A 14,334-nucleotide genomic window follows, 5' to 3' on the forward strand; every position below is an offset into this window, starting at 1 on the left:
TCAAAGAGTTTTTGATAAGATGCCACTAAAGAGGTTGTGACATAAGAAATGGGCACATGGATTAGCATAGTATAGCATGAATTAGGGATGTGTTAAAGAAAACATAATAAATGAACAAAACTTTTGTTTTGGCAGGTTACAAAGAAAATACATCATAGAAACAGGACTTTAACCCAACCAGTCAATAGCTGCACTTCTGCTTCATTTGAACCTTCAACCATCCTTCCTCATCTTAATATAAAACTCTCCCTTTCCCTTCAGCCTTACATGTTTATTTTGCCTCCTTTTTCTAGACTTATGGTCCCACTTAGTATTTGTTTCTAAGGGGAACACCACTTAAATTGCAAATACAAATTTTATACTTTGCTTAAAAAAATTACATTATGCTAATAAATCATATTGGAGCCACTTACCTTAGTAACTATTGTCTTATTTTCGTAATACACTTCTCTTAGCACCCTGCAATTGATTGCTCCAACCTAAGATATAATTGGCTTGGTTTGAGGGGTCTGTTGTTGAAACAAGCAAATCTGTGGTCTGGGATTGAGTATGCAGAAGACAACGCCAGGGAGTTGCCAAGATGGAGGCCAGAGACTCTAGAAATGGGAGGTCAGATGATCCATCCCATTGCAGTAGAGGTCTGATATTGCAGAATCATGTTTTGGGAAGTGACTTCTCTTTACTGTCAGTCTTAACCACTCTATATGGTAGCTTCTAACTCTCTGGGTGAAAGAATTTCATTGGAATTTCCCATGTAACTTATTGTGGACTTCAGTAGATAGAAGGCTGAGAACTTTGCTCTTCTTTTCAAGTGAAAACACTTTCTGTGTCTACTCTATCAAAACCTTTCACACTTTAAAAAAAACACTATTGGGCCATTTCCCCAGCCTTCTCTTTTCAATAAACGAGCTTGTCCACCTTCTTGTAATGGGTATAACCCATTTCTGATTTCAACGTTGTAAATCTTTGTTCTTTACATGCTCTCCATTTCTTCAATATCTTTTTTTAACAATATGTCAACTAAAGTTGTATAAGATATACTCAATACTGTATAATTTAATTGATCAATACAAGATTCTCAAATTTCAATTCCAACCATCTGGAAATAGTTTGATTTTTAGTTATGACCTTATAAATCGCTATCAATACTTGCTAGATTTGTCGATCTGTACATCTTGATCTATTTGCTCTTTTTTCTACATTCAAGCATCAAGCATTTATTTATTGAGTGAGAAAGCCTGATAAGAGCATAAGAAATAGTAGTTTGAGTTGGCCTTTCCATCATTCGAAAGATGTTTGGCCTCAGCTTCATTTTCCCTGCCCAATTCCTCAAACACTTGATTCACCTGTAGTCTAAAATTCTGTCTCAGCCTTGAATATAATCAGCCTCTAGAGCTTTCTAAACTATCACAACTTCCTGAAAGAGTTTTTTCTTCATCCCAGCATAAAGTAGAGCTGGAGACCAGGCCCCTTATTTCTTAGGCACCAAAGGAAACATCCTCACAGCCTAAGTAGTATGGGGCCTGGTCTCCTCCTCAACTTAACAACTTTTACCTGTTTACCAATTGTTCATCCATAGTAATATGTTATTCACAACTCCACAAGCCCTATTTTCATTCAGTAACCTCTCTCTTTTTTTTGAATCATGTCTGTTTTTAAACTTTTTACTAAGCTTCTGAAATTCTATAGAACACATTGCTGCTATTATATAGCACAGTTAGGATTCCTGGTTGGGAATTAATTTCTGGGCAGAAGTGAATCATAAGTACTATGGAATATGAATATAGCATGGATCACAAATGACAAAAGTATGCAATTTTCACTGGGGCAGATTTTCCACTGCCCTGAGATTGCTCCCAAGACCGCCGTTTCTTCCAGCATGGCCCAGTCTCCTCCCAGCGGGTGTCCAGATCTCGGCACATCAAATCCATTGGATTCCATGACTGGTGTAGCACAGGTACTCCATGGCTGGCACTTTGCTGAGCAGAATGCTGTGTTTCAGGCTTTACTCAAGAATAGCTCTGCTATGGGCTGCCAAATCCACATAGATCTACCCCATTGTACCAGATAAAGCTGAGTATCTACCAGTTCTAAGCAATTACATTCACTTTGCTTATAATTCATTTTCAATTGCTGCAGATGAGATCACGTGCATCTAGAATACTGTAAGATATTTTTGAAGTTTCTGACCTACCTCCCAAAAATGCTCCATCTGTCAACTTCTTTGAAAATGTAAGTCCCTCCATAAGCATTGTACCTCTCTCAATAAATAGCATATAATTTCCAACTGCACCTTTGCGGAAAAGGACCTCATCACGTTGAGAAATATGAAATTTTAGTTTACTGAGCAAGGCTATCATAAAGTTCTGATCACAATCCTTGAAAAATGGAGCATTTTCCACCAGGCTGCTGCAGTTATGATGGATTACTTCCTAGAATATACAACAAGAAACATAATTTTATTGCCTGTAAGACAATTCATTATTTGTTTGCTTTTGATATGTATGGGGTATTGAGAATACTGGAGTTATTGCCCATCCCTGCTTTGCCCATGAAGAAATGGTATATTATCTACAGTAAGTCATTCAATGGAACATCAATAATCAACAATATCAGTGATAATAACTTGCATTAATAGAGTGTCCGTAATGTTATAAAACACACCAAGGTACGTCATGTGCATTGTCAAACATTTCACACTAAGCCACCAAGAAATAATAGGACAGCAATCAGACATCTATAATTTTGGTGAATAACGGGACAAATTGCATATCTCCTTAATTTGTTAGGTTTAAATACTAAAGAATTAAGGAACTTAAGGAAAAGGAAATAACATAAAAGAAGGTAAAGTAGTCAAGTAAAGCAAAGGGTAAGTAATGAGAAGGAAAAAAAGATTAGATTAAGATAAAAAGTAGAAAAGAGAATCAGGAAGAAAAAGAAAACGTATTGACATTTTTAACAACTCCAACTACAAATGACTACATGCGGAAATGTGCCAGTTAAGATTGGTCAGCATTGCATTAGGAGCGAACAACTTATTAAAAGGGGACTTTCACTGTTAATTAAGCTCTGACTTTCTTCTGCCTCTTCAACAGTAATCAGTGTGCAGTAATTGGTCTCCAGCACATTTTAAAAAGAATTGAGGTTAGGAGCAAGATATCATTTGTGAAAACTGAATGGTGGAGTGTCAAGTCCTGAAGATTCGCAACTTGTGCCACATTACAGCTTCTGTTGAACTTGCTGGCTCATTTCCACATTAATAAGAACATACATCATGAACTCTAGTAGAACTGTCCCATAAAGAACCAAGCTCTGTCAAACATATTAAATGTTTTTACAGTTCATCAATTACCTGTCTAAGTGACTCTGAAAGCTCCCCTAGGATAATTGTTTCATCAAACCATTTCCCTTTAAATTGCTGGGCCAGCTGATTTAAGACTTTCAACCGTAGTTCTTTAGGTATATGATGGTGACGCAAGAATTCCTTATACTCACGGAGCTAAAAAAAAATTGTTAAAAGATGAATGTCATGAAAGTCTGAACAGAGAACTTGCCATTTCTCACTAAAAACACATGTAATAAAAGGTGGCTTTTACCATGTTACTCCCTTCTATCAGCCATCATATCAGAAAACACAACTTCAAAGCATGTTCCTTTTTGCTAAGTAGCATATTCCAAATTTGTTACCACCCTTCTTTCAAAACTGAAGCAATCTTTTTTGATCTGAAAAGTAATATGAAGAACTATGGAGAACAAATGTTGTTGCAATTTAACAATCATGTTTTGGTTATGATGTAAAGGAATTTGAAAAGAGCATTCTTCAAGATTTTGGACAATATATACATGCTTATCTTGTCATTAAATCTGGATTTAAATTCATTCTTCTAATCAAACCCCAAATGCTAAGATTAGTTATTTAAAATATACAATGCCATAAAATGAATGTTCCTTACTCAATTGAAAACTTTAAATTTTATCATTAATAATTACCGAACCATTGGCAAGAAATCGGTTTATTCAAGAACAGGATTAAATTGCAATACTGCAAGTCAAGCATTTGGCCACAAGTGAGACTCCTGACTTAAACACATATCACTATTCCTTCATTGCTGTATCATCATATTGTAAAAATCCTCCACTGAATATCATTGTGAAAGCACCATCACCATGAAGACTGTCAAAAACAAAGTCCATGGGATATCTTCAAAGCAACAATGAATAGACAATGTATGTAGCGATTTCGATGTCGCCACACTTTCACAAGCAAAAATGAACAATAATGGGCTACCAATCAGTAATGGCAACTACCATTTCAGGATACCGTTAGCAGTCTTTGTATCTTACCCCCACATTTGCACCTACTTTGTATACTGTGAACAGTTTGCTGGAAAACTAGACTGAACATAAGTAATGGTCACCCAGGTTTTTTCAATGCAGCTCTGGTAGATAAAATTGATGGGGGGCAGGAGTTCCCCTACACAAGGATCCAGGAAGCCCTCCAGGCACATAGTGAAGTGGCAGTGGAAAGAAACAGCAACCAAATTGCTATCCTTGAGATAAGCTCAAAGGGCCTGAATGCAATGCCACAAGAAATGTAGTTATCTTACTTGTGTGGCCAAGGTCAGTAAAATCATCAGTATCTGATAGCCAATGCCTCAGCTACTGCAACAAAGACAGAAGCCATGTAATGTCTAAATGGTTTTGAGGAAACTCTCACCACAGCTCTGGGTCTCCATATTCAAAGTGCTTTGAGGTATGCAAAGCAGTCTAGCAAACTGTCCTCCACCAGATTACAAGGATTGCTGGGACACATAGATGCCATCACCCTGACCCTCCACAGAGCAATCTGGACCTGGACATCAGCAAAGTTTGTCATCTTCTGGAAGACAGATTGCTGGAATACCAAGGACACCTTCATACCCATTCAACAACATAATCCAGAGTCAGGATGGCGGACAGTTTGACTATTGACAGTAGAAATGAGACCTTCCACTGCAGCATATTTTCTCCTATTCAGAAATGGGAGCTGAGACTTCAGTCTTCAGCTACTGCGTCATTGTTGAGTCTGCAGTTGTTGACATGTTATTAGCCACCACTTTCTGAATAGAAAGGATAGGCTCCTGGCAAAGCTATGTGCAAATTTGCAGTTTGACTTCTCATGTCAGTTTCAATTCACTTAATTCATTAAAAAAATGCTTTAACATGTTTTTGAAACAACAACAGTACCTTTTCTTTGTAAACACGTCTACTTGAATCAGAATTGGCAACCATTGCTGTGACCTGAGCCAATAGCAAAGCATACATGATAGACCCAGTTAACATGCTGAGGTTTAGAATCCAGATTTCAGAAAATCCTAAAACAAAAAATATATCATGACAATTCAGTAACTACTGCACAGTAACCATCCCAGGCCAATTAGTAAAACATACTAGTACATATAATTAACATTTGAATGATTAAAACAAATCATAATTCTTAGTTCAAGTATATGACTCATTACCAGATGATTCTACAAACAAGTTTACATCTGTACAGTTTGCCTAATATGTCAGTTGTGCTTCCTCAAGGAATGCATCCCACCAACAAAGCCAGGAAAACCTTGATACTGGAAAGTAGAGCAAAAACCATAAGTTTACAAAAGTATGATGAGTTTTAACAGGCTAAAATCACACTACTTACGACTATGCAGCAATGAAATGCTTCATACCACTTGTCCAACTGGAGTGACGATTTCCTTTGTAGCACAGAATCAGAACTATCTGAAATTGAATAACATGAATTCCAACATACACTAGTCCCAACTGTAAGCCAAGTAGGCTTATCATTCCGCTACAGTGATCCAAGGTACTGTAGAACTGCGCTGGGTATTAGATTACCAAGTTCAGTATTGGGCTAAGTTGATTCTATATCTCTATTGCTTGGTTTTGCCATTCTGAAAAAAGCTCAATTTCTCAAAGGAAGATATTCAGTTCGAGACTCTTAATGTTGCCCTGGCTTTTATGCAAATTATCTGTGTCCTATGTTTAACAACCCGCCCACCATTGGAAATTGGTTTTCTCCATATACTCTTAAAACCTCCACAACTTTGTTCGCCCTTATTAAATTTGTGTTAAACTTCTCTGCTCAAGGGAGAACAACCTTATATTTTTTTGCCATTCCTAAATTGCACAAGAATGATGATAAGCCAATTCCTTGAACACTGCAATCTGTGTAGTAATGGTAGTGCCATTGTGCTATCAAGTCATGAGTTCAAGAATTACAAAAAAGGACAGGCAATGTATTGCCAGGACACGGTGAAACTTGAATTGATGTGCTCTCATCCAGGCATAAGATCATGAGAAATAGAATGCAACAATAGCCTCTGAATCCAGCTACCCTATTCGGTAAGATAACAGAAGAACTTGTACAACAGTTCCACTTTTGTCTGCTGTCCTCATATCCTGATTCCCTATATATGCCACAAAATTTATTACATAACCACAGTCCCCTATGGTATGGAATTCCAAAGTTTCAGAGGTCTCTGAAGGAAGAGATTTCTCACCAACGTTTACTTATCCTGGATAAAAGCCTTTACTTTTGGAAACTTCAACTAGGAGAAACAGCCTCTCAATATCTATTCTGTTCAGCCCTCTAAAACTTAATGATGTCTCAATGAAATTACTCATTCTTATAAATTCCAGACAAGTAAGAAATATTCCATCAATCTCCAGATTTGTCACTTCTGGAATGGAACAGTTTGTATTCACTCACTACATAATCCCCAGCCTCTAATTTATCCTTTTTGGCCATATTACGGCACCTGAGCAATTGGATGGAAGTTGCAGCACAATTATTCCTTCTGTGGTACGGTGTTGGGTCTGTGTTTGGTTATACTTTTAATATCATATTGAGAATAATACCTGCAATAGAAGAAATTTTGGGAAGATAGGGAGATGGTTCTTTTATTCAGTACATCTAGATGAGATGCTTGCAAACATTTCAGCCTCATCTTTTGGACTTGCGTGTCTGGTCACAACGGTCATTGAAAATGGGGATATTTATGGATCTTCCTCCTCTCATTGCTTTCTACAATTGGATGTGGCAGGAGTACATGCCTATGACTTAGTACGATCTGGTCTGTTGGTTATGGGATCATACAGTATGGCTACATCTACAGTACATTGCTTTCATTATTTACCATGCATGCAGTACTATGTACACGTTGGGACTTTACTTTCAATTCATTGTGCTGCACCTGGTGTAGTCTTCTACTCTTCTCTGCGGGCCAGAATCAGTTCTGTCATAGTGTTGTACAGCGCAGAAACAGGACTTTCGGCCCACCACATCTACGCTGACTACAATACCCATCTATACTAATCCCACTTGCCTGCATTAATCCCATATCCCTTTATGCCCTGCTCATTCAAATACCTGCCTAGATGCCTCTTAAATGCTATTACTGATCCTGCCTCTACCACCTCCTTTTGCAGCTCATTCCAGATACCAACTACACATTGTGTGAAACAGTTACCCCCTTCGATCGCCTTTAAACCTCTTCCCCCTCACCTTAAACCTCCAATTTTAGACACCCCTACCATGGGAAACAGACTATCCTATCTATGCCTCTCATAATTTTATATAACTCTATCTGTCAACTCTAGCCTACTCTGCTCCAGGGAAACAGACCAAGCCTGTCCATCTCTTTTGATAACTCAAGCCTCACAATCCAGGTAACATCCTTGTGAATCTGTTCTGCACCCTCTCTAGCTCAGTCACATCCTTCCTATAGTGTGGTGACCAGAAATGCACACAATGCTCCAAGTGTAGCCTAACTAAACATTTTGTACAACTGTAACATGACCCAAACTCTTGTATTCAATGCCTCAGCCAATGAAGGCAAGCGTGTCATATGCTACTCTTCTACTTATGTTGCTACTTTCAGGGAACTATGTACTTGTACTTCTAAGTCTCTCTGTTCAACAACACTCCCCAGGGCCCTGCCATTCACTGTGTATTTCCCTATTCCTGGTATAACTTCCCAAAATGCATTACTTACACTTGTCGAATTAAATTCCATCTGCCATTCCCTTGCCCACTTTATCTATACCATGTTGTAACCTTAGGCAACAGGATTTGGTTTGGCATAATGGTAATCGTGAAATACATGCTGAGCTTTGAGATTACAGTTTGTAATGGAAAATATTTCTACTGTAGTCAGTTGTCCACATTGCTTCATCTATATCCAGTTTTGAGCCGCAAGATTTATTTTTATTCTATCCCATTCAATAATTTCAATACAGATTAACAATGGAGGGTGTCCTCTGTGTGAAATGTAAATTCTTCTCCACAAGGAATGCAATTGTCACAATGGTCTACCACTACTGTCATTGTCATTCCAAAGGGAATACTAGCTATCTCCCGTCTTTCTTTCCAGTCCAGATGAAGGATATTGACCCAAAACGTCAACTGTCTATTTCCCTCCATAGATGCTGCCTGACCAGTTGAGTTCCTCCTGCACTTTTGTGTATTGCATATCATTCTAAAAGTTTTCCCTCATTATACCAAATTACAATTTATATACTTATCTGTAGCGACTCACCGTCTGAGCAAGCAAACTGGCTCGGTAGTCGGGTCACGCGTCATCAGAGCAGTGAGGCCCAAGATGGTGCTGGGCCTTCGTCTTCCCTGAGTGATGGGGAGAACCCGCGCACGGGAAAATAAATCAGTTTTGTTCTGCAACTCATTGACTAGTGTCTTACTTTCGCATTGCGGTAGCAGCTGCTACATTGGTGACCCTGATGGTCCAAACGGATTTTGGACCCACACAGTGGATGACAACGCAGCAGCCAACGCAGTGGCACTCAAGCTGCCCACCTTTTGGACGTTTCGGCCCCCCGTCTGGTTCGACCAGGCTGAAGCACAATTCCAACCTTGGCAGATCACCTCTGACTCCACACGGTACTACCACGTGGTCAGCTCCCTGGACCGGGAGACAGCCGCCCAGGTCGGAGACTTCATCCAGTCTCCTCCAGAGGAAGGCAAGTACCCGGCTTTCAAAGACCTTCTTATTCAGACCTTCGGCCTCTCCCGTCGCGAGCGTGCCGCCCACCTGCTTCATCTTGACGGCCTGGGCAACAGATCCCCATCGGCCCTGATGAACAAGATGCTGGCCTTGGCTGAGGGACACAAGCCCTGCCTGATGTTCGAACAGGCCTTCCTCGAACAACTACCCGACGACATTCACCTGCTGTTGGCCGACGCCAATTTCAGCAACCCATGTGAGGTAGCAGACCGGGCAGATGTCCTGTGGAAGGCCAAACACGAGAGCGGGTCGTCCCTCAGCCAAATCGCCAGACTGCAGGCCCAACGCCTACATAAACCAGTCCCAGCAACTGAGCGACCATACCCAGAAACACAGACGACGACACTGGCGACCAGCTGTGTTTCTACCATCAGAGGTGGGGCGCGGAGACCTGTCGATGCCGCCCACCCTGAAAGTTTCAGGGAAACACCAGAGCCAGCCACTGCTGATGGCTACGGCGGCTGGCCACCAACACAGCCTCCTATTCGTTTGGGACAATCAGTCCGGGCGTCGTTTCCTCATCGATACTGTTGCAGACGTCAGTGTTTTGCCCCCGACCAGCCGCAACACTCGTAGCAGGCAACAGGGTCCCACACTCAAAGCCACAAACGGCACAACGATATGAACTTTCGGTACCCATACAGTTCAATTACAATTCGGCGACAGCCGTTTTACCTGGAACTTTACCCTTGCCTCCGTCACCCAGCTACTCCTGGGAGCCGATTTCCTTCGGGCCCACAGCCTGTTAGTTGACCTGCAAGGGAAGCGGCTAGTGCACTCCAGAACTTTCCAAACCTACTCCCTGGGAGAAGCCAGCCTATCAGCCCCGCGCCTGGACTCCATTTCCCTGTCTGGCAACGAGTTCACCAAGCTCCTAGCCGAGTTCCCATCGGTTTTGGCACCTCAGTTTACAAATGCAGTGCCCAAACATGGGGTGCGGCATCACATCATTACCACAGGGCCACCCCTTCATGCCCGAGCACGACGACTACCTCCAGACAAGCTCTGCCTGGCAAAGGAAGAGTTCTGCCACATGGAGGAGCTGGGGATCGTTCGCAGGTAAGACAGCCCCTGGGCCTCCCCCCTGCACATGGTCCCCAAAGCCACCGGCAGGTGGAGGCCCTGCGGCGACTACCGCAAGCAGAATGATGCTACCACCCCAGACCGCTACCCCGTCCCTCACATCCAGGACTTCGCAGCGAACCTACATGGGGCCCACATCTTCTCCAAGGAGGACCTTGTCCAGGGGTACCACCAAATCCCGGTCCACCCTGACGATGTCCCCAAAACTGCGCTCATTACTCCATTCAGCCTCTTCGAATGCCGTTCGGCCTTAAGAACGCCGCACAGACCTTCCAGCGGCTGATGGATGCGGTAGGCCGCGACCTGGACTTCATGTTCATTTATTTAGATGACATATTAATCACCAGCCGTGACCGCCAAGAACACCTTTCCCACCTCCACCAACTGTACTCCTGTCTCAGTGATTTCAGCCTCACTATCAACCCGGACAAGTGCCAATTCGAATCAACTCTATCAATTTCCTCGGCCACAGAATCACCAGCGAAGGAGCAACCCCTACCCACCAAGGTAGATGCTATCTGTCATTTTGCCCATCCCAACACGGTCAAAGGCCTGCAAGAATTCCTGGGGATGGTCAACTTTTACCATCGGTTCATCCCTTCAGCAGCCCATATCATGAGCCCTTTGTTTTCACTGATGTCTGGCAAGGACAAGGACATTGCCTGGAATGACGAGGCCGCGGCTGCCTTCGTTAAGGCCAAGGACGCCCTGGCAGATGCCGCGATGCTGGTACACCCTAGGACAGACGTCCCAACCGCCCTCACGGTGGAGGCATCCAACACTGCAGTCGGTGGGGTACTGGAACAACTAATCAAAGGCTGTTGGCAACCCTTGGCATTTTTCAGCAGGCACCTTAGACCACCCGAACTGAAATACAGCGCTTTTGATCGGGAACTTCTAGCGCTGTACCTGGTGGTCTGGCATTTCCAGTACTTTTTAGAAGGCAGGCCTTTCACCGCTTTCACTGACCATAAGCCTTTGTCTTTCGCCTTCACCAAGGTCTCCAATCCCTGGTCAGCTCATCAGCAGCAACATTTGTCCTACATTTCCAAATTCACAACGGATAGCCAACATGTCTCCAGAAAGGACAATGTCGTTGCTGACGCACTTTCCAGACCGACCATCCACAGCCTGTCCCTGGGTGTAGATTACGTGGCCCTGGCTGACGCACAGCAAGCCGACGATGAGCTGCCTAGCTACAGAACCGCAGTCACGGGCCTACAGCTCCAAGATTTCTTAGTCAGTCCAGGTCAGCAGACCCTCCTTTGCGACGTCGCAACAGGTCAGCCCCACTCTATAGTTCCTGCAGCCTGGCTGAAATGCGTTTTCGACTCGGTACACGGGTTGGCGCACCCGTCCATCAGATCAACTGTCCGACTGGTCGCCAGCAAGTTCATCTGGCACAGCCTGCGCAAACAGGTCAGTGAGTGGGCCAGGACTTATCCGCACTGCCAGACATCAAAAATCCAAAGACACACCAAGGTCCCACCACAGCAGTTCGAGCCTACCCGTAGAAGGTTCGACCACATCCACGTCGACCTCGTTGGTCCCCTACCAGTTTCAAGAGGAGCCCGGTACCTCCTTACCATCATGGACCAGTTCACGAGGTGGCCAGAGGCAACCCCTCTATCCAACATCACGATTGATTCCTGTGCCCGGGTGCTACTCACAACTTGGATCTCGCATTTTGGTGTTCCAGCCTACATCACTTCAGACAGGGGCGCCCAGTTTACCTCCAGCCTATGGTCTGCATTAGCGAACATGCTAGGGATGCAGCTGCACACCACCACGGCCTACCACCCTCAATCAAACAGGTTGGTAGAACGTTTCCACCGCCATCTGAAATCAGCCCTGATGGCCCACCTGAAAGGTCCTAACTGGGTCGATGAACTGCCTTGGGTCCTGCTTAGCATACGCACTGCCCCCAAGGAAGATCTCCATGCTTTGTCAGCTGAACTTGTGTATGGTGCGCCCCTGGTCGTCCCAGGGGAGTTCATACCCGCCCTTCGGGGGCAAGAGGAACCACCCGCGGCAGTCCTGGAATGTGCATGAGAAGCTCGGCAGCTTGGCACCGATTCCCACTTCGCGGCATGGTCAAACCCCATCCTGTGAGCCCAAGGAACTATGAGACTGTAAGTTTGTTTTCGTTCGCAGGGGCACACCCCAGGCACCGTTGCAACGACCATACGAGGGGCCGTTCTGGGTCATCAGGAATAATGGGTCCACCTTTATTTTGGACATTGGGGGCAAGGAAGAAGTCTTCACAACGGACTGCCTCAAACTGGCCCATTGAGATCTACAACAACCGGTCGAGGTCCCAACACCGCAACGCAGAGACTGACCTTCTAAGCAACGGCTAGCACAGCCCGCGAACCTTGGGGACCGTATCGCTGGTTCTGGGGGGGGGGGGGGGGGTGGAGGTGGTTTGTGTAGCGACTCACATTCCGAGCAAGCAAACCGGCTCGGCAGTCAGGTTGCGCATCGTTGGAGTGGCGAGGCATAAGATGGCACTGGGCCTTCGTCTTCCCCGAGCAACGGGGAGAACCCCTGTGCAGGAAAATAAATCAGTTTTGTTCTGCAACTCATCGACTAGTGTCTTACTTTCGCATCGTGGTAGCAGCCACTGCATATCCATCTTTTTCTCTATATTTGAAGTTGAGATTGCTTCAATAATTTATTACTGACAAAGATCACGTTCACACACATTGTTGCTTCAAGAAAGCACACATGGAGTGTGAAACTCTGAAAGAGGGCTCAATAGAAAATGAATTGGTATTTTGTTCTAGACTGACTAACTGACCCATCATCTCAACGCAAGGTCACAGGAAGCATTGTTTATTTCAATGTACAGTAATCAATTTTGGCTGAATAATATGGGTGGTTAGGAGGTGGCATGAAGAAGGGACCAAGATGGAACCTTAAGCTGCAACTTTGGTTTAGCCAGTGCTTTTGGTGCAGGTTGCTAAATTAGTAAGGACATCAGAGTCAGTCCAAGTAATGGCCATCTAGAACATTGCTAAATAACTGATTTGCAATTAAGATCAACTTGTGCGGCATATTCCATGACCTAAAGATGTTACAAAGTACTATACGGCTAATGTGATGGTGTCTGAAGTAATGTCTGATGTAATGTCTTGTTCCTGCTCTTAAAGAGATTGCACATGATTTTGGTAGTTAGCAACATTTCACTAAATGACCTCTTTTAACATCCACCAGATGAATAGATGTAAAAAAAATCATTCTTTATTTAGAAACCACTTGCAGCTAAAGCTTTAAGGCAGACTTTTGAAACCACTACTGCTCCTAAACCATTTGCCTTTGACACCATTTCCCAAAAGGATAAATAAATGAAGATCCAAAGAATGACAAATTTACAAAACTGTACATAATTACATTTACAAAAAAAAGTTCAGTTTTATATTTGAAGAAAAAGTTGATTTGCACAAGATTAAAAAGCAAGACACTATATATCAAGCATTCGTCAAACATATGTTAAAGTAAAACAGAAAGCAAACAGCTGGAGGAACTGTCGATGTTATGGACCGTGCATCAGGACTGAAAGTGAAGATGGAAGATAGCCAGTATAAGAGAAAGGGAGGGTTGAGACAGGGGCCAGTAGGGTGAAGGATGTTGGTCAGATGGAGCCAGGTGGGGGAGAGGGGGGTGACTCAGAGGCAAGTGGATGATAGGTGGAAACAGACAAGGGAGTAAAAAAAAAGGCAGGTGGAGAGGGAGAGGGGAGGGAAAGGGTAATGGTGAAGACAGCTGGTGGAGGGTGATAAGCAGGAACATTAAGGCTATTAGTGCTGGAATCTGATATGCAAGGATGCTGATAATGGAAACCACTAGGGGAGTGGTGAAGGGATAGAATGTGTGGGCAGTAGGTGAATGGAACGAGGAGTGCGAGGGGGACAGCAACCACTGCTCCATAACCTTTAGCATTGTCATGGACAGGGATAGGAGCAAAGAGGACAGGAAGATATTTAATTGGGGAAAGGCGAATTATGGGGCTATAAGGCGAGAACTGGAGGGTGTAAATTGGAGTGACATTTTTGAGGGGAAATGTACTATAGAGATGTGGTCGACATTCAGGGATCTCTTGCAGGATGTTAGGGATAAATTTGTCCCGGTGAGGCAGATGAGGAATGGCAGGGTGAAGGAACCATGGGTGACAAGGGAGGTGGAACAA

This window comes from Pristis pectinata, chromosome 3, assembly GCF_009764475.1.
Source record: "Pristis pectinata isolate sPriPec2 chromosome 3, sPriPec2.1.pri, whole genome shotgun sequence".
NCBI lineage: Eukaryota > Metazoa > Chordata > Chondrichthyes > Rhinopristiformes > Pristidae > Pristis > Pristis pectinata.